General features: G+C 37.5%; 1 pseudogene; it reads right to left on the bottom strand.

Annotated features, from left to right (window-relative positions):
• Nucleotides 1–3,674: 3,674 nt before the first annotated feature.
• LOC109217056 lies at nucleotides 3,675–19,317 on the bottom strand (annotated as a pseudogene).
• Nucleotides 19,318–20,345: the final 1,028 nt, after the last annotated feature.

Genomic DNA, 20,345 nt, shown 5'->3' with positions numbered 1-20,345 from the left:
TCAAGGAATCAAAATGCAACTCGTATTTCAGTTCTAAGCAGGGGGAACAATGATAAAACTCAGTTCATACAAATTCAGAAGAGCATCCCAATTTCGTGTCGCCAACAGCTACTATCGACTAACAAAAAATGAATTCGAGGACAGTCCCAAACTGCAGTCACAAGTTCTTCAACATATCCTCAAAAAGCAGTCTATGATCGAACTCATATTTCACTACAACTTTAGAGACAAATTTCAGTTTGAACTCAAGGAATCGAACCTGATTCGTTGCGACGATATCTCAGCTGCTCGAATCGAGTCGATCAGTCCGGACAGTTGAAGAGCTCGGCTCAGAATTCAAACTCAAGCAATAATCAACAAGAAGCTCGAGTCGACTTATGAACTCAACTTAATCAATTCCAAAGAATAGCGATGAAGTTTGAGCTTTGAATTCAGAAGTCGAGCTAAGTTTTAATACTCAGAAATCAAACCTGTGCAATCTCAATGAAGAGCTGCTGAAATCAGCTACGCATCTATGTGTAGGGACGTCGCGTAGGCTAGAACTCAATCCCAGAATTTGAAGAACACAGCAATTAGTTCTTCGACTGATTCAAGAAATTTTCAATCAAATCTCGCCCAAATCTTCACCAAACGAACTCAACCTTTGGATTCAACTTCCACAAAACAATCCGAGTAAACCCCAGTGACTAATTTGAACAAACATTCACAAAATCGACAAACCCTAGGTCGTCTTCTTCTTCGCACAATCGGTTCAAAATTTCGAACCAAAAACCCCAGCGATTCAGCTCCAAACAATCTCAATCTTCAGATTTTCACCTCAATCAAGCTGTATCAACAGGATTTGAACACACCACAATCGAATTCGAACTCGAATTTTTTTTTATTAAGAGCAAAACCTCCAAATCTGGTAGCACTGCTCGTCGGTTTAGGGTTCAAATCTCAACCCAAACTTCGAAATTCAGCTCAACTCAGTGATTCAATCTCAGGTAATGAAGTAAGTCAGAAGTTTCAGAATCAAAATCGACGGAGATGGAGCAAATTTTCGAATTTTCTATTTTGGAAAAAAACAAAGAAGAACAAGGAAATACTATTTTCTATTTCTGAAACCCAAACAATGGATGAACAGTAATGATATCTATTTTTTCGAATTTTTTTTAATTTTCTGATTTGTTGATAATTAAAATTCAAAACAAAGACCCAAGAACAATCTAAAACCTCCGCTCTGATACCAAGATGATACGGAATCGTAGCGAAAACATGGATAATGCAAAAATATACGGACTCAAAAAGATAGAAGATTAGGGTTTAAAATAAAAAAGACAAGAACCTAACTATGAACTAGTTAGACCCCTTGAATTTACTATGATAAACATTAATCGAGGAAGAACACTAACGCGTGTAACCTCAAAATAATCTCATTCCCGAGTCTACGTCGATTAACTGAAGGCGAAACATTAACGTATGAAAACGTGAGATGTGATAGTTCATGATGTAATACGCTTTATGTGATAGCATCAAGGACAATGATAGGGTTTTGGAAGCTCCAAGAAGGTCATTTACAAGATCTCAAGCTAAAGAATTGCACACTAAGGTTGCTGGACTTCAATGGCAAATAAAGAAGCTTTTAATTGTAGAGGAAGAGCTCAAGCTTAAAGGAGACGAATTGTCCAAGTTTTACAATTATTTGGTGGCCCAAATTGAAGTCCAAGAGGAGGAAGATTGGGTCCCAACATCAGCCCATGAAGTCCACCAAAAGGCATCTAGAAGAGCTTAAAATGAGCTTAAAGAGGTCCAAAAGGGGGTGTTTCAAAAGGAGCCCAATTGGAGTCCAAACCAATGGCCCAAACTAGTAGTTTTAAGGCCCAAATCTGCCCCAAAGGGATTTGGCCTCCCACCCTCTTATTTTATTAGTTTTATTAGGTTTTCTAGTATTTAGCTTAGCTTCCAAGTTAGGATTTGCCTTGGCAGCCACCCTACCTAGTTTTAAGGACTTTTTACTCCTATAAATAGTAGTTCTTTTCATTCATTGTGGTACTTCATTATTGATTAATAATATTATACTTTGAGAGTTCTTTTGAACCTTTGTTACTTATGCTTTGAGATTTATCCTTCAACCTTTACTAGTTCATAGTTCAAGGTAGTAAAATAACTTCTTTATTGTGATATCATTAATTCCTTTGTGGTGAATTTCTTAGAAGGCGATTAATACTAGTTATTAATTGTTGTCTCAAGTTACTCGCAAAGCGGTCAAGATCCGAATCTATTGTTTTTGATTTGTTCTTAAGTAAAGGCGTTTGATTTCTTCAATAAATCAAAATATTGTTGCTTGGATCTTGTCAAGGCTATAGAACTTGCGTTCTTGGAAGTTCTCGGAATTCTTTCCCTGAATTTTCCCATATCCTTTATTTTCTGCACTTTAATTCTAGTCGTTAAATTTCTTATTGTTATTGCTTCCGCATTTACTTCTTAAATTCTTACTCTAGTTTGGATTCCCGACTTACTGTTATCATATTATCTTAGTATGGCTCCCAAATGGTGTACTCTAAAATAGTAAAGCTAGATATGAGTACTACGAAGATGAGCACTGAAAGCCTAGAGGGGATAAATATTATGTTAGTGTGTCCTGTCGTAGAGAGAGATTATTAGGCAATCCAAAGAGCCAGTGGATGGAGCAAAGGAGAGTTAAAAGCAAAAGAATAGCTTGTTGCAATTTTCAAAATAACGTGAGAGACAGAAATGATAACAGGAAAATAAGAAGAGAGTAAATGAAACATTATGAGTAAAATATGATACATGACAACGGTAGATAAAAAAGATATAACAGAGTATATAGTCAAGTGAAGGAAAAGACGAGAGGAGCCAGGCCTTGAGACAACAAAAGAGTATAGGCCATAAAGTCATATCCTCGTTTCGAGAAATAAGTTCGTGACTCCAACGCAACTACCAGAAGGGGAAAATAAACCCAAGAGTAATAAAAATCAGTATGCGGTGGTGAACAAGATAAACTAAACATGAATAAGGGACTGAGTGATTTGATAATAGTCAGCATCATGAGAATTTCAGATTGCGTTCCGGTGATAATAGAATGGACAACAGAAGAAGATTCATGAGAAATTCGGAGTATTGTCATTTAGGAAGACGCTTCCCTAAAGAAAACAATGTGAGCAAAGTAAAGCTTAAGGGACTGTATGTGCCAGTTACACTAAGTGTCACCATCGTGAGTAAGGAATTTTGTTATCCTTGGCACAGAAGGAATACCGCAAGGCGAGTAAGGGTCATTGATGATGTGAAAGGATGCCAAAGATGAAGGGGTAAAACATCTATAGGTAGGTCGTCGTAGCTCCATCTCTTAGTACTCCCCAAAAAGGGGGGAATATGGAGTAATGTGTCATTAAGTCAGAATTAAGTGATTTTAGTGATTATAGAATGGTAAAGGAAGAAATGCGATAAAAATGGGAAAGGAATAAGATTACACTTATTCAGCTCCTACGTATACGCTATGATTCAAGAACATTATGCAAATACGACGTCAAAGAAAGGAAGTAAGGGCTCCTCCCAAGATGTTATTGGTAGATAAGGAGCCAGTGCGGGACGTAAGTTAACACAAGAAAATAACCCAAGAAAGATTACGTGGAATATTGATATGAGAATGGGCCAACGAGTAGTTGGTAGTTGATTCACGAAGAGCCTAGTTATGGTTAGACAGGAGGTTTCAGGCGAATCAACATATCGTGCAAGATAAACATGGTAAAAGCCAATATAGTGAATCCACTCTCGCAGTAATGTCATTGTAATACAGCTGGTTGAAGTGCCCGATGCTCAACCTCTTCTGTCGTCCACTTAAATAAAGTAGTTGGCCCCTTAGTTTTACCATTTTCAACGTTAATCATGTCTTCTTTCTTTTGGTTCTCATCATCTTCGTCTTCCTCCTCTTCTTCTTCATCATCAGATTTTGGAGACTTCAGGCGAGGTCTTGCCGCCTTTAGTAATGTTATCCGTTCTATTGAAATCTTTAGCTTTTCAGCAGCAGCCACCTTTACTTCATCTTCAGGCAACACCACCATCAGTTAGGTCATCCAACCAACCCTGAAAATCTGAAGCAATCTCCTTGGGAATAGATTCATCTGATGCTCGGATCACAAATTTGCACATCATTGTGGTCGTCTCGTCGCCAAGATCCACATTTCTGCTCACTTCACTTGCACCAAAAACCATCATGCCCAAAAATCCTCCTTACCAGGTTTTAGCAGCAAAACAGAGCTGCTCAATACCAAGCGGCAAATGAGATAAGGAGAAAATGGAATGCATTGAATTTGAACATAAATCCAAGCAGAAAGGAAAGGTCAATCTTCATATGTAAAATACCCAATTAGAAGTGCCTGAAAAACTTAAATGTGGCTTCTAAATCCAACATAGTAAAATATTCCCAAAGAAAATCAGAAGACGTTCCTTTAGAAACAAAGTTACTGACCTCAAATCCAGCAACTGTCCGAATGATGTGTGAGCAAACTCGGTGGAAAGGTTTGGAAGACAGAGATTTCAGGCCACTCAGGAATGGAGACTCCCCATATTGCTGAGCAGCAGTAGCCATGAAACCGCTTCCTTCATATGTATATGTACCAGTACACTCAACTATAGCAGGCAAACTAGGCCATAGACGAAAATATTCAACTGGTGAAATTTTATGTGGCAAAAGAAGCTCGGTCAGAGGAATTTTGTATGGCTGACATCTCAAAATGACGGGTTCTCCTAATTCAGGTCTCATGCTTCTCTTTTGTCTCATAACTTGTGGATCCTCTTCAGAGTCTTCATAATCGGCAGGACCAGAACCATAAAAGGGGTAGTAAAGTACTTGAACCCAAAGGTCACAACGCTCAAAATGGAAAACGCCCACAGTTACACTGCTCAGCACTGATTCCTGGATTCATGCAAGTCCAGTCAATTTATGAAACAGAAACTATCAATGTATAGAGTACCACCAATGAGCATTAGGGTCCAACAGTCAATTTACAAGGATAATGAAAAATGTGAGCAAAAAGGTTATTCAATATCGAGCAACGTTTTCGAGCCAAATGAAATGAGCATAAAAGGTTTCAGGTTAATCAGAAAACCCCCTTCCCTACCCCCTCTTCTTTTGTCCAGTCGAAGATAGGGAACAACCTTAAAAAAGGCGATGTTTGATCCGAAACCCTGGAACAACCAATCACAAGTGTCTACCATATTTTCCATATGGGAAATAAAATTTGAATACATGAAACAATTAAATGAATATCTATCCATCAATATATCTTTTTCTTCTCAAATATCAAGCTAAACCAAAGATGTGTAACCACACAAAATATGCAAGANTATACATATAACTAAAAACTCAATACAATAATATATTTAATAAATATATCAATCCAAAAATTAAGACTCAATTTCAAGCTATATCATTTCGTTTAGTATTATCGGATGACGCCATTTCAACGACTGTTTTTAATAGAAAAAAAATTTATACAAGTCAATATAGCAATTAAATTCTACTATATAAAGAAGACAAAAAAAAAATAGAAGCAAAAAAAAAATGAATTCTCCCTTTGGAAACAGTACCACTGCCTACTGGAAAAAAACAGACAAAGAAAAAAAGACAAAAAAAAGCAGAGCAAAACAAAAAATTATTCTGCCTTTGGAAACAGCAAAGAAAGAAGAACAAAAATGAAATTTTTGCCTCTAGAAAAACAGCAAATATAGAAGAAGACAAAACAGAGCAAAAAAAAAAATAAGAGCAGAAGAAAACCCTCAGTTTTTGCTCGAGAAAAACAGCACAAATACAGACCCTATTTGGCCCTGTGCCTATCGACAAAAAACAGAAGAAAAAAATAGAAAGAAGAAGAGAAGAAGAAAGAAGAAAGAAGACCCTATTTGGCTCTGTTTCTATAGACAAAAAACAGAAGAAAAAAAATAGAAAGAAGAAGAGAAGAAGAAAGAAGAAAGAAGACCCTATTTGGCTCGGTTTCTATCGACAAAAAACAGAAGAAAAAAAATAGAAAGAAGAACGAGAAGAAGAAAGAAGAAAGAAGAAGAAGAAGAAGAAGAAGCATACCTCTGTTTTTTCGCTGTTGAAGCTTGAAGAAGATGAAGCCAGATGATGAAGAAGAAGACTGAAGAAGACCGTTGGTTTGTTCGCATGTGAAAAGCCCTAATCGCTGAAGTTTTTTAGTTCGCGGGTGAAATAATTCGAACCCCTAATTCCCGACTTAAGTCTTCTCCCTTTCTCTTTTTTTTTTTAAAAAATAGCGACGCTACAGTCGCTACTCGCCACACAGTCGCCTCACGCAACACACCCTGAAGCGAGCGCTATTTGGAATCGCAACGCAACAGAAGCATTGAAGCGACACACCCTCGCCTCGCCTCGCCTCGCCTCGCCTCGCTTCACGCTATTAGCGCTGAGGCGAGCGCTATTTATAACACTGCTCTTGGGTTGTCCAAAAAAAGTTTTACATGCTTGGTCTACAGAGAAGAGATCAGTCCACATGTGATGAGGCATGGTAAAGATATAACTAAGTAAATAACATTGCCACAAAAGGGACCACATAAGATATAGCAGTTGAAAATAGTTTGCTGGAATGTGTGGGGAAGTAATAGGCCAGACAAAAGGAATAAGGTAAAGCTACTTTTACAAAAATGGAATGCAGTGTTGTGTGTCTAACAGAAACAAAGATGAAGGGGATGAAGTTAGATTATATCAAGCAAATTGGAGGATCTAGGTGGTCTGATTGGGTGGAGGTAGAGGCTCAAGGTAACCGTGGTGGTTATCATTTTCTGGGATAAGAGAAGATGGAAGTGCTTGGAAAAAATTGTAGGAATCCATTCAGCTACTGTGTTATTGGAAGAAGAGAGCTCGGGAGCCCAATATGCATTTATTGGGGTATATGGCCCATGCGACAGAAAAACAAGGAGAAATTTATGGAAATAACTCGCAGCAATCAGTGGTATTGTGTCTCAACCTTGGGCAATAGGAGGAGATTTCAACATAATGAGATTTGAAGAAGAAAAAAGGGGAAAAGCGAGAAATAAAAGAGCGATGAGAGAATTCTCAAAGCTCATAAATGAACTAGCTCTAATTGATCTTCCGCTCCATGGGGGATCCTTTACTTGGTTCAGAGGCAGAAACAGTCGGAGTGCTTCCAGGATAGACATATTTTTAATATCAGAAGATTGGGATGAGCACTTCAAATTTTTGAAACAGAGGGTTCTACCGAGAAACACATCAGAGCATTGTCCTATCTTGTTGGAATGTGGAAATTGGAGTAAAGAAAAGGCTATTTCAAGTTTGAAAATATGTGGTTTGAACAGAAGGGTTTCATAAACCTTGTGGATAATTGGTGGAAATCTTATGATATACATAGTGAACCAGATGCTATTCTTGCAAAGAAGCTTATTCTTCTGAAAAGTGATTTAAGAAAGTGGAATAAGGATGTTTTTGGGAAATTAGAAGTTAGAAAAAATAAGGCTCAGCTAGATTAGAGGATTTAGATCATGGCGTGAGGGAGGATCAGGATGAGGAATAGAGAGAAACAGAAAGGAAGTATATAGAAAGGGAGTTAGAGAAAGTTTCAAAAGCTAAAGAGATTTCATGGAGGCAAAAGTCTCGATGCTTATGGTTGGAACATGGGGACAAAAATACAAAAATTTTCCATAGACAAGCCCATAAAAGATTTAATTGCATTGACAAATTAGTGATTGATGATGTCTTGGCGGGGGATGAGAAATTAATAAAGGAACACATACAGGGATTCTATGAAAAACTGTTCAAAGAGAATGAAAATTGGAGGCCAAGGTGGGAGGATGAGACTCTTAAAAGGCTTTCGGATGATGATAAGGAATGGCTGCAGAGACCATTTACAATGGAGGAGGTAGAAGATGTAATCAAATCTTTTAGAGGTGACAAAGCCCCAGGCCCTGACGGTTTCAACCTTATGTTTTTCAGAAATGTTGGAGTACAGTAAAGGATGATGTGTGGAGAACTATTGAAAGTTTTCATAAAAAAGGGACTTTTATCAGGAGCCTAAATTCAACTTTTGTTGCTTTTGATTCCCAAGAAAAAGGGAGAAGTAGAGGTGAAAGATTTTAGGCCCATTAGTCTATTGGAGAGTGTGTACAAGATTCTAGCAAAGCTTTTGGCAGAAAGACTGAAATTGGTTATTGGCAAACTAGTTTCTGAGAGTCAGAATGCTTTCATTAAGAGTAGACAAATAACAGATGCATCTATGGAATGAAAGTATTGAATATCTATTGAAAAGGAAGAAGAGAGGTGTTGCTTGCAAACTTGACCTAGAAAAGGCATATGATCATGTTAATTGGTCTTGTTTGTTAAGCATAACAAAGCAGATGAATTTTGGTGAGAAGTGGATTGAATGGATTGATTATTGTATCTCCAACGTCAGGATGGAGGCAAGGAGATCTTTTATCCCCTAATTTATTTACTCTGGTAATGGAAGTCCTCAGTAAGATGTTAATGAAGGCAGAAGAATTAGGATGGATTAAAGGAATGAGCTTTAGAAGTACTGACGAAGACAGGGTTTCAATCTCTCACATTCTATATGCTGATGATACTCTATTGTTTTGTGAACCAGAGAAAGAACAGATGCTTTACTTCAAAGGAGTTCTTTTAACTTTTGAAGCAGTCACTGGTTTGAGGACTAATTTAGCAAAAAGTAGCATTTCCAGTATAAATGCTGATGACATTATTGATGAATTGGCTGATGTTTTGGATTGCAAAGTGGAGAAGTTTTCAACAGTTTACTTAGGGCTTCCTTTGGGGGCAAAAAAAATGATCCTAATATATGGAAAGGGGTTCTGGACAGATGTGCAAGTAAGCTAATTCCTTGGAAAAAACAGTACCTATCCGTTGGGGGTAGGCTCACTCTAATTAATAGTGTGTTGGATGGTATGCCAACATATCTGATGTCTTTATTTTCAATGCCTGCTGTAGTAGAAAAAAAGATGAATTCTTTGAGAAACCAATTTCTATGGGAAGGGAATGCTACTAAAAAGAGATCGCATTTAATAAAATGGCAGATAGTATTGAATGTAAGGAATTTGAAATTGCATAATAAGAGCCTACTTTTCAAATGGCTTTGGAGATACATTTAGGGATGGCAAATGGGGCGGGGCGGGGCGGGTTTAAGGTTATGCGGCGCGGAGCAGGTTTAAAGCTACGCGGTGCGGGGCGGTTGCGGGGATCTATATTTTAGCATATGTGGTATTTCATGGGTGATGCCTCAAACTGTGAGGGGCTTGTTAGAAACTTGGCAATCCCAAAGAGTACCTAGAAGACTGAAACAGATGTGGAGAACCATTCCATTGTGCATTCTATGGACCTTATGGCTGGAAAGAAACAAGGCTTGCTTTGAAGGACATAGAAATAACATTACTAGAATTAAGAATATATGTCTTCATAATCTATTTTTTTGGTGTAGATGTAGCCAGTTAAGAAATTTGAATCAATTTATGGAGTTTCTAGAGGTGTTAGGAGGGGGAGAATAGTTTGCTGATGTTGTAATTTGGGATGTTTTTCTGTAACTTTATTGTACCATCTTGGTACCTTATTAATAAAAGTTGTACCTTATCAAAAAAAAAATAACATTGCCACCCCCTAACCGTTTAAATTGCGGAATTATATGGTACACACAATACAATGTAGTAGCTGATAGTTAGATTCCCTAGATTCATGTCCCAGCACCATTGAAAGATCTAATATTTCCATGTGGTTAACCCAAGAAAAAGAATCAAGCCAACAAGAAAGGGTTTGTCGCACTCTAAAACAATTAAATGAAGCTATCTCCCTCCAATAGTTTAAACTTTTAGATAAGACAGCATGACTCAAGTGAATGACCTATACCCACTCTGATATATTCTATTAATTTTAACTATCAGAGAAAGAAATTAGATAAATTTTTATTTTAAGCATAAAAGCACTCCCTAATGTGCAGGCCTGATTATTGACTAAGCTGTAAAAACATTTTATTGGCTAGTATAACTAAGACTCAACTACAGGACTTCTCTATGTTTTATATCACATTATACCAACTCATCTAAAAACTTAAATGATTAGAAAAAAATTAGTTGTCTTTTAACATCATTGTTGCATAGAGCAGTTAATCTACTATATCATTCGATTCATGATCTAATTTAGGCACTTAATGTTGCCAAAGTAGCACTCTGGGAAATTAACAGCAGATGGACTAAAGCTCCAGTCAAGTCATCAATCATTACGAATTAGACTGAAATTTTGAGTTCCCCGGGTGCACCATAACTAACTTTTGAGGTCGGTCCGTCCCAGCATATTGTATCTGTTTCAAATACAAGGCCCAAGAGTTTTTTCAGTCAGTTACTCAAGATCCAGGAGTTCAAGAACTGTAAATCCAAATCATTATTAGTACTGATCCTTCTGCTTTCAATTTTTGTCAAGAATTCCAATGGTATGATACCCAACCTCTATTCAGTACTGCCTTTAGTTTTCCTCTAAGAAACTAAGAGCCTAACATGACCAGTCCTACCTCCCGCAATGCAACACTGTCTTCACTTCTTTACTTTCTTGGTGAATATATATATATATAAGAAGCTAAACAAAACATAAGAAGCTAACAAATCCACAAACCGATTTATGTCACTTACAGTGCTAAGAAAAATTAGACCAGCAAAACAAGTTCACAAGATATCTTGCGCCTAGGGAAGTCATGGGAGTTGATACCCCCTCAGACTTCTTTCTATCCATAACATCCAAAATATGCAACCTAGGGATAGTTTGCCGTAACTCCTAGATAGTTTCTCCATCCTCCAATCATCCCAACTGATATAAGCTGCCTTTATGGTGCACGGCAAAAAGATTTTAGTACATGTTCCAACTATCCCTTGCAACAAGCAGGAAGAGGTGGCGGGCATCTTCCCTATCTGCACTCAGCATCACAAAGATAGCATATATGCAGGAAAACAAAGAGCTTTCTCTTGAATTTAACTCAAGTGAGGCAAGCCTTATGCAACATTACCCAACTAAGGCACGTGTAATTTCTGTTGAGTCTTTGGTTCTCAAGATTAACTTCCAGATATTGGATCTAAGCGGCATGTTAGCATGCCATACTGTGGAAATGCCTTTGCTATCTGTGCCTCATATCAATCTGTCCTCTTCCAGCATATCCGCAATCACCTGGTCCAACTTTCTCATTACAGCCAAGAGACTTCCTATCTTCAAGACTGGGCAGTTTCTCCTGAAGACAATGTTCCATCTTCTACATTGAGCAATAGTAGCTTTAGGTAAGAGAAAAACAGGAATAAGACTAGAAACACCACTTTCAGGTCTCATTTATTTGCACTTAATGGAGGTCTGAATCTTAATAATTCAGATCTCAGATATTAAGTGCATTTTTTTTAACGTCTGAATCTTCATTATTCATATCTTAATCATTAATTGTGTTTGTTTTTTTTACTTTACAACCACTTAATGGGTCTGAATAGGTCTGTATGATTAAGATCTATAACAGAGACTTAATTTCATTAAAATGCTATCACATATTCATTATTAACTGCCGCCACCGCCTATCATTATCAACTACCACCATGTCGCCGCCACCACCACTACCACGACCACGCCACCATCATCCCCAATCATAGCCACCATCATTATCGACCATCACCACCCACTATCCCCACCACTCTGACCACCATCATTCTCCCCCACAATCAACACTCATCCACCTCAACTACCACAACTAACCACCCCATCACCATCAACAACCACAACCGACACTGCCCATCATTATAACCTACCACGACCAACCCACCACCTTCCTCAGTCACAACTATTACCACCACCCTCCATTATTAACTATCATCAACCACCACCACCATCCTCAATCATAATCGCCACTACTACCAATCACTACTAGCTACCAGCATGAACCACCATCATCAACCAAAACTACCACCAACCACCGCTTCTAGTTGGCATTCACCCGTTAGCCATCACCACCAACAACTATCATATTTTAAAAAACTACATATTTTATTGATAGAATATTAGATTAGTTATTTCATTTGAATTTTAAGTTTATTAATTTTCAGATAAAGATATATTTTATACATTCAGATGTTAAAAATCAAACAGTCTTAATTATTTCTACTCAGATCTTAATACACTCTATTCAGATGTGTATTCAGATTCAGACGTCTTAATCTTAAAAAAAACAAATGAGGCCTCAGTCATGCCAGAACCTTATCTTCTCTCCGTTACCCACTTCAAAACGGGTATTATTTTTTAAGTCTCCAATAGCTTTGCGTATGTGCTTCCAGGGTCCCAAGCCATACGTGAAGGACACCGCGCTAGTGCACCATTGATTTTGCCTCCATGTTTAGCATTTAACACCTTCCTCCGGTAGGTGTCAACATTGCTGATGTATTACCATGCCACATCATCAATAGGCTTTTATTATGCAGTTGCAGTCTTTTAGTTTTCACTTCTTTATTATGTCTTTTTATTTTATTTTCAAAAAGTTAATCTGCAGTAAGTAATTTTCACCACTTGACACAGTAATAATGTCAATCATTCAATAGTATTTGTAGTTATGGTATCTTGAGGTTGAAGCAGTTTTGATAAAAATGATGTTAATACCTCTACAATATCAATTAGCTGCTACTGCTGCCAAAGTCTGCTCAAGGAACAACCATACCTATTTGATGGGGTTAGCGTTTGACAGTAACCAAAGTCATGAGACAAAAGTCAGAGGAGAAGATGCATCTAGAATGGGGACAAATATAACATGTTTAATGAGCAAAGTAGGCCTTTTGTCGGCAGGAGAAACACATCCATAAGGGAGGAAACTGAACTTGATAAATAAGCATGACGGTCTCAGGACAAGGTCTAACCTGTGAATTAAGGTTGCGCAGCTAGCGCACTGCTTGAGGAGATCCATCCATGAAACATAATCCACCAGAAAGTCCAACTCGTAAATCCACCCGATTAAGTTCTATCTCAGTCAAATTTAGAACCTGCAAAATTATGAATGTTAGTCGATGCTGCCTCTTAGTTTTCCAAGAATTACGAATAAATAGTAATTCACCTGAGCAATAGTTCCAGTCAAACAACGCATCCCATATTTCATTAAAATATATTATTAACGCATAACTAACCGGTCTGCTCATGGCCCATTATGATACACTATGCTCTCATTATTTAAACTCCTTTAACAATTTTGTATTTAACCAAATTTTACAACCTGATAGATCCAAAACTGATTTTATGCTAAAAGTTGAAGAAATGTAACTTTAACACCACGCTTTGGCAACACACAGAAATCCACTATTTCTGCATGGGGGCTTATAAGAGTTTTAGTTCGCATGAACACATTAAACACCATTTGCAGAACTTTTAAATAGAGAAAAATTGACAAGTTTTTAGATGTCCTAAAAAGCTTCTACGTGTTTCAGAAATGGTACCAGTAACAAGATTAAAACTAAAGGAATATGCTAGTTTTTCTGATTGTGTGCCATAAGACTCAAAAAGTTTTACAGAACACTAAGAAAGTTGTTTGGAAAAAATCTTGGAACCGTTTTTCGTCCAAACACAGGCTTGCACTCTTCAGAAAAAAAAATTAAGAGTATTTTAATAGGATTGCTGCCACTTGTAAAAATTAATAATAGACCACTATGATTACACAAGCAAAAGAGGATAAAATGGAGACATATTCTCATTGGCACTGTTGCAGCCAATTTTGTATAAAAACCATTAAGCTAGTTAAAGAAGTGGATCTTTGGCCTAACTCAATCCCGAAAACTAGTTCAAGTGGTGAGAATTATTCAAAATCGCACGAGGAGATTACAGCCCTACATTTGACTGGTGTGCGATTTTAACATCTCCTGCACACCCAGGGCTCGACATATAGAGCACAGAGTAACATAACATGAGTGGCCCGACAATGAATAGCTGAATAGCATGGTGGATTCGACTCTGATACCACGTTAAGAAAATGGATCTTGGGCTTAACTCACAACAAAAGCTAGCTCAAACAGTAAGAATTGTCCAAAATCATATGAAAAAGATAATAGCCCATACACTTAATCAATGTGTGACTTTGGACAACAAAGCTATAATAAGAGATGCTGATGGCATGCCTTAACGGCCAGAGATGTTTTCTTCATGAATACAATTTACAAAGATGCAAAGCATAAAAGAAATGAAGATCAACTATAACAATAAAGAGAAGTAGAGATCTTGACCTTTAAGTGCAGAGTAATCCTTCCATCACTTGGATCAGTTAAATGATATGCTTCAACATAGCAAGAATCACTGCTGCCAGTTAAAGTATATGCACTTGGAGGAACCTTGAGTAAAGTTGAGTCGACTCGTTTAGCCAGCAATAGTGCTAGCTCACTAGGATCAGGCCTCTAAAGCTCTAAAATAGCCTTGTGAACCAATCCTTCGGCTTTCGGTCCTGAGCAACAGCTTCATAAAACTGAACAGTTAACTTGTGATGGCTAAATGGATAATGTCCTCTTGCTTCACCAACTGCAGCCCACCTTGGAGAAGAGAAAAAAACAGACGTATCATCCAACAATGTTTCATAGCTTTGCTAATAAAGTTTATCAAATAAATTATATCCTACAACCAACTAAACCCCCTCATTTGCTTACGCAGATCAAGCTAATTTAAACACAAAACCTTCCTCCCGGAGGAGCAGAGAGGATACCATATGCGGAAGTTAATAAAATAAACTACAATAATCCTTTCAGGTTAACTCTCACATTATATCGAGAGATTCTGAACAGCAATCTAGAGGCCAAATGGTTTTGGAGGAGTTTGAGTTTCAACTCTCAATGAAGAGTTTTCCGTTCAACTCAGGCATTATTACAGGGTAATCAGTTCTGGGCATCATGTGAGCTACATTACCATTTAAGAGGAAAGAATGACGTTCTACTCGCTTTCCGAGTGGTTGGAGACATATTTGATCCGCTGCAGTATTAACCGACATTGATGTTTGTTCATTGAATCAGCTAACGCATTGCTCCTAAACTCTTCAAGTTCTTTTATTAGCAATTGCCCTGCCCGGGCATTACGTGACCCAACCTCTGAGCACATAGAAGAACTACTTGAACATCCTGAAGGCGATTTGTTGTGCTGGCAGACGAATCTATGTTGAAGAGAACTTTGTGTATATTTGATATAATTATATTCAGGGGATCTTCTGGATCATCAGCCAAAAGTGGATCCAAACCTTCTAGATCAATATGCTATGAGATAGCCCAAACAAGCCGAGTACATACTCTAGGTGTGTTCACTTGCAAGATGTAAGTTTCAGACAAATTAAGAAACAGAATGTGACTTGGTTAGCAAAGTACAACGTACAAAAGATTTGAACAGAGTTAAATCCTTAAATGGTCATTAAAGTTGCAGAAATCACTCGCTAAAGCAACTTTTGAATATTTTTGGACAACAAATCATTAAACTTTGCCCATATCTCCAAAAAAATAAAACAAGCTGAAAAATCTAATTCTTTCACCGGAAGTTTAAAGTTGACTTTCCATTTTTTAACATAAGACTCATTAAACGTAGGCACTAAAAGTTGGTTATGTGGAGCACATCTTTAGATGCAATATTCGTGTCTTCTTTTGCAAAAACTGGTATTGGTATATATTTTATATCAACTTTTACGGTCTGCTAGTGTTGTCTAATAAGCAATAGTTTAGCAGTTATTGAAATGGAATGTCAATATTTTTTGCTATCTATGCTTGTCTTGTTTATGTTGAAGTTGCAATATTTTGTAACTTTATTATTTTAGCAGTTATCTCTGAAACTGCTCTTCATATATAGCTTGTCTTGGCCCTCAATATATAATGTTTATCGCTGAATTTGGAGGGTGTTTACTAGCAAGCTTAATTTGTTTCTTTGTTTAAAAGCCAATGTAACAATAAAATTTATTGTATTTTAGATGTGCAGAAATGCATAATAATTATGCAGTTCAGATGATTGTCTCTTTTTTGCTATACATGTTTCTTATTTCCAGTCAAAAGGAATCTCTTCGATACAAAATCTTCTTAATTGCACGCTTGTATAGTAAGTCCCTTAGTTATACCCTATTGGGGTCTAACAGGTGTAGTTTAAGAAAAAGACGGGATATCAGGATCCGGCTGGGGTTAGAGTAACCCAAAATGGTGAATTGATTGTTTTCATTAGTTAACATTTCCGAAGGATATTGCAAATGTGCTAATAGATCTCCTTGTGAGTCACCCGATAGCGCACTCTAAAATAGTATAGCTAGATAAGAGTACTATAAAGATAGACACTTGAAGCCTTGAAGGGATAAATATTACCTTAGTGTGGCTCGCGTCCCTAGTAGAGTGAGAACGTAAAGCAACCCAAAGAGCCATTGGATGGAGTAAAGGAGAGCTAAAAGCAAAAGAATGTCATGTTCGAGTTTCAGAATAAAGTGATAGGCATAAATGTTAGCGTGGAATAAGAAAAGAGTTAATGAAGCATGAGTAAGATAAGATACATGGATAACAACGGTAGATCAAAAGATGACAGTATTACGAATCTATAGTCAAGTGAAGGAGGAGACGAGAGGTGACAGACCTTGGGACAACAAAACAGTATAGGCCATACAGTCATGTCCTCATTTCGAGAAATAAGTTCGCAACTCTAACGTGATTACCAAGAGAAAAAGTTAGACCCCAGAGTAATAGAATCGGTATGGATTGGTGAACAAGATAAACTAAACATGAATTAGGAACTGAGTGATTGATAATAGTCGGCATCATGAGAATTTCATATTTTGTTCCGACGATAATAAAATAGATAACAGAAGAAGATTCATGAGAAATTCAGAGAATGGTCATTCAGGAAGACGCTTCCCTAAAGCAAGCAATGTGAGCAAAGTTCAGCTTAAGGGACTGTATGTGCCAGTTATACTAAGTGTCACCCACAAGAGTAAGGAATTTTGTTATCCTTCGTATAGAAGGATTACCGCAAGGCGAGTAAGGATCATCGATGATGTGAAAGGATGCCAAAGATGAAGAGGCAAAACATGTGTAGGTAGGTCATCGTAGCTCCAACTCTTAGTACTCCCCTAAAGGGGGAATATGAAATGAGGTGGCATTAAGCTAGAATTAAGTGGTTTTAGCAATTATGTAATGGTAAAGGAAGAATACAAAAAAAAATGAAAAGGGATGAGATTGCAATTATCCAAAGCCTACATATATGCTACAATTCCAGAACATTATGCAAACATGACGTCAAGGAGAGGAAGTAAGGGTTCCTGCCCAAAATATTATTGATAGATAAGGAGCAAGTGCGAGAGGTAAGTTAAGCCAAAGGAAATAACCCAAGAAAGCTTACGCGAAATATTGACATGAGAATGGGCCAACGACTAGTAAGCAATTGATTCAGGAAGAGCCTAGTTATGGCTAGAAAGGAGGTTATAGACGAATCAGTAGACCGTGCAAGATAAGCATAGTAAAGCCCAATATAGTGAATTCAGCCTCAGCAATAATGTCATTGTAAGGCTTGAGATATACTCAGATAAGAGTCGGGGTAGTTAAAGATACCGTATGAATGTTACGGGAATAAAAGAGAGTGTCACTGGGAAGACAGTCAAAATATTAGTCCAAAGGCAACCCTACAAGCACAAGGGCGTGGAGTTAAGTAACTACGAATAATTATAGGCAAGGAAGGACATCAAAAGGTCCGTAATAAGCTCACAACTTTACAAGAGTCAGAGAGTCCTCCAAATAGGTTATCAGCTCAGCGAAAGATGTTGATGTGCTCCATTTGCTCCGGAGTTGCTTATTTGGTCAGTATAATTAGGACATGTATTGATTGGTTTGGTGGGGCTCAGTACCGACCTTTGTGATACTTATGTACTCTTAGAGGCTTGTAGACAGATGTCATGTATATGGAAGCTTGTATGGCCTTGTCGGCCTATGTTTAGTTTACAAATGATCATGTTGGTCTTATAGGCCTGTATGTCACATGTATAAATTTTTATATTAGGTTATGTCGTCCTCTATTGAGTATTCCCTTATGTTTATTCTGGTTAGCCCATGACGGCTTGTTTGGACCATTTGCCAATGAGAGAGCGATAAGAAAGATATGCATGTTGGTACTCGGTTGAGTAAGGTACCGGGTGCCCGTTGCGGCCCATAGATTTGGGTCCGTAACAAAGCTCTTGACAAATAATACGCCAAAGTGTTAGTTCAAGGCTTTCCTTACCCTTAGCAACTTTTCCTTGTTGAACCTTCACAAAATAAGCAATAAAGTTAGGTTCTTTTTGCTCACAATGATCAATCAAACCATCAAAAGTAAAATCCTTACCTTTTCTCATAGAAGTATTAGCAAATCTAATTCAAATTCAAAAATGAAATGAAATAGAAAAGATACAAAATCAAAAAATCAATATCACTAAGGGTGGGTCGTAAACCTTATTAGATACCAGAGGAATAAGATAAGTAAAGCAATTAATACTAGTGCTAGCATCAAAAACTTTACTTTCCTTTTTACTCTCAACCAAATCACCACATTCAAATTTGCCCATTTCATCATAAAAATTGAATCTTTCTTCCAAAGGAATGGAAATAGAATCAAAAAATTCATCAACACATTCTTCTTGACTCGTTTCTTCATAAAGTTCAAGACTTTCTACCAACAAAGTTAAAATGGAGTCAAAAGAACCATCACATGCATCATCCCATAAAGGTGGGCTATCATAAGACTCAACATCATCACTAGCTAAAGAGTCATTAAACAAAGAACTAGAATCATCAATAATCTGCAAGAACTCTTAGCTAGTTGCAAGCCACAATTATTTTTCTCATCACAAGATAAAGAAATATAAAACTCATCAATCGCATAGCTATCTTTCAAACTCAAAGTTTCACCACAATCAACTAAAGTATCAAGAGTAGAAGGATAAGCTATTTTACCTTGAAGCACTTCTAAAGTATTCTCTTTACCTTCAATGAATTCCATAAGTTCTCTTGGAAAGATAGATTGATCTTCTTTCAAGCTCGTCAAAGTTGGTTGAATGTCACTTGATGGCTCCTCTCCAAAAGTCCCTACACAAGTTACAAAACAACTAGACAAAGAAGAAAGATTAGTATCAATAGAATAAGAAAAATCCTCACTCTCTTTTTGTTTTTCCTCTTTCTTTTCTCTCATTTTCTTGTTAAGCTCTTCACTCTTTTCTTGTGATAACTCACTCACTTCACTCCATACTTCCTCTCCTTTTTCCACGCTAGAGTTGTCACTTTTCTCTCCCTCGCTTCTCGCTTTCTTTTTTCTCTCATCCTTACTTTTTCTCTTTGTAAAAGATGTTATACCGTTGTGCAAAATTCCCCTTCTTCCTCCGTAGAAGTAGACAAAGCCTTCCTCACCAACATATCTTCATTCCTCTTATATTCTCCATTAGAAACTTGTTGGATATTGTCCAACTCATTCAATGTGGTCTCATGATCATGTTGAAAAAGTGGATTGCTAATCATTCGAGGCTCTTGAGATGGTATGGGTAGTGGAGGAGGGAGATTGTCTCTCTTTGGTGGTGCTTGAGGCATATGTTGTGAAGCTAAATTTGGTGGTGGTCTAGGTTGTGGTGAAGTTTGATAAGGTTGTAGTTGATGTACTTGTGGCGGTTGAACTGTGGTTGGGGGTTGTAGTTGGTGTTGGTAGTGGGGTAGTGGATAAGTGTAAGGTGTATTGAAACAAGCATCAACAGACACAACTTGGCTTGGCATAGTATAAGCACCATAATCTCCACTTGGACTAGGAGGACTTGTGAATTGATTTGCACTCCAAACTCCTCTTCCAATATCTTGCCTTGCCAACAACTTATCCTCAAAGTATTTAGGAATGAAGGAATGCCCCTTTCCATTTAGATCAACCACATACCTATTCCACTTTACATCAATTGGAAGATTATGATCAAGAAACCAAGGTTTTCCCAATCGTGCATGGCAATACTTCATAGGTATACATCACACCAAACCACTTCTTTAAAGTCTCCTTTGGTTATAGTAACCATCACACCTCTATCCACCCACTCACCCTGAAATTTATAAGGCGATTCCCTTGGAATACAACTCAATCCCAACCATTCAACAAAGGAAGAAGCAATAAAGTTGGTCGCATAGTGAGTACTAATAGCAACCAAACAACCCTCATAGCCTTCTACATTCGCTACGTAGTGCCTCAAATTTATCTTTCTCCCACTTTCATCATAAAAGATATCAACACTTGAAGAAGCACAATTAGTTTCATAAGAAGAACCCACATAACCATCCATGTCTCCCTTATGACTCCTTGTACCTACAAAAGAAAA

This window comes from Nicotiana attenuata, unplaced genomic scaffold (genome assembly GCF_001879085.1).
Source record: "Nicotiana attenuata strain UT unplaced genomic scaffold, NIATTr2, whole genome shotgun sequence".
NCBI classification, from domain to species: domain Eukaryota; kingdom Viridiplantae; phylum Streptophyta; class Magnoliopsida; order Solanales; family Solanaceae; genus Nicotiana; species Nicotiana attenuata.
This window is presented reverse-complemented; position numbering and strand designations above follow the sequence as displayed.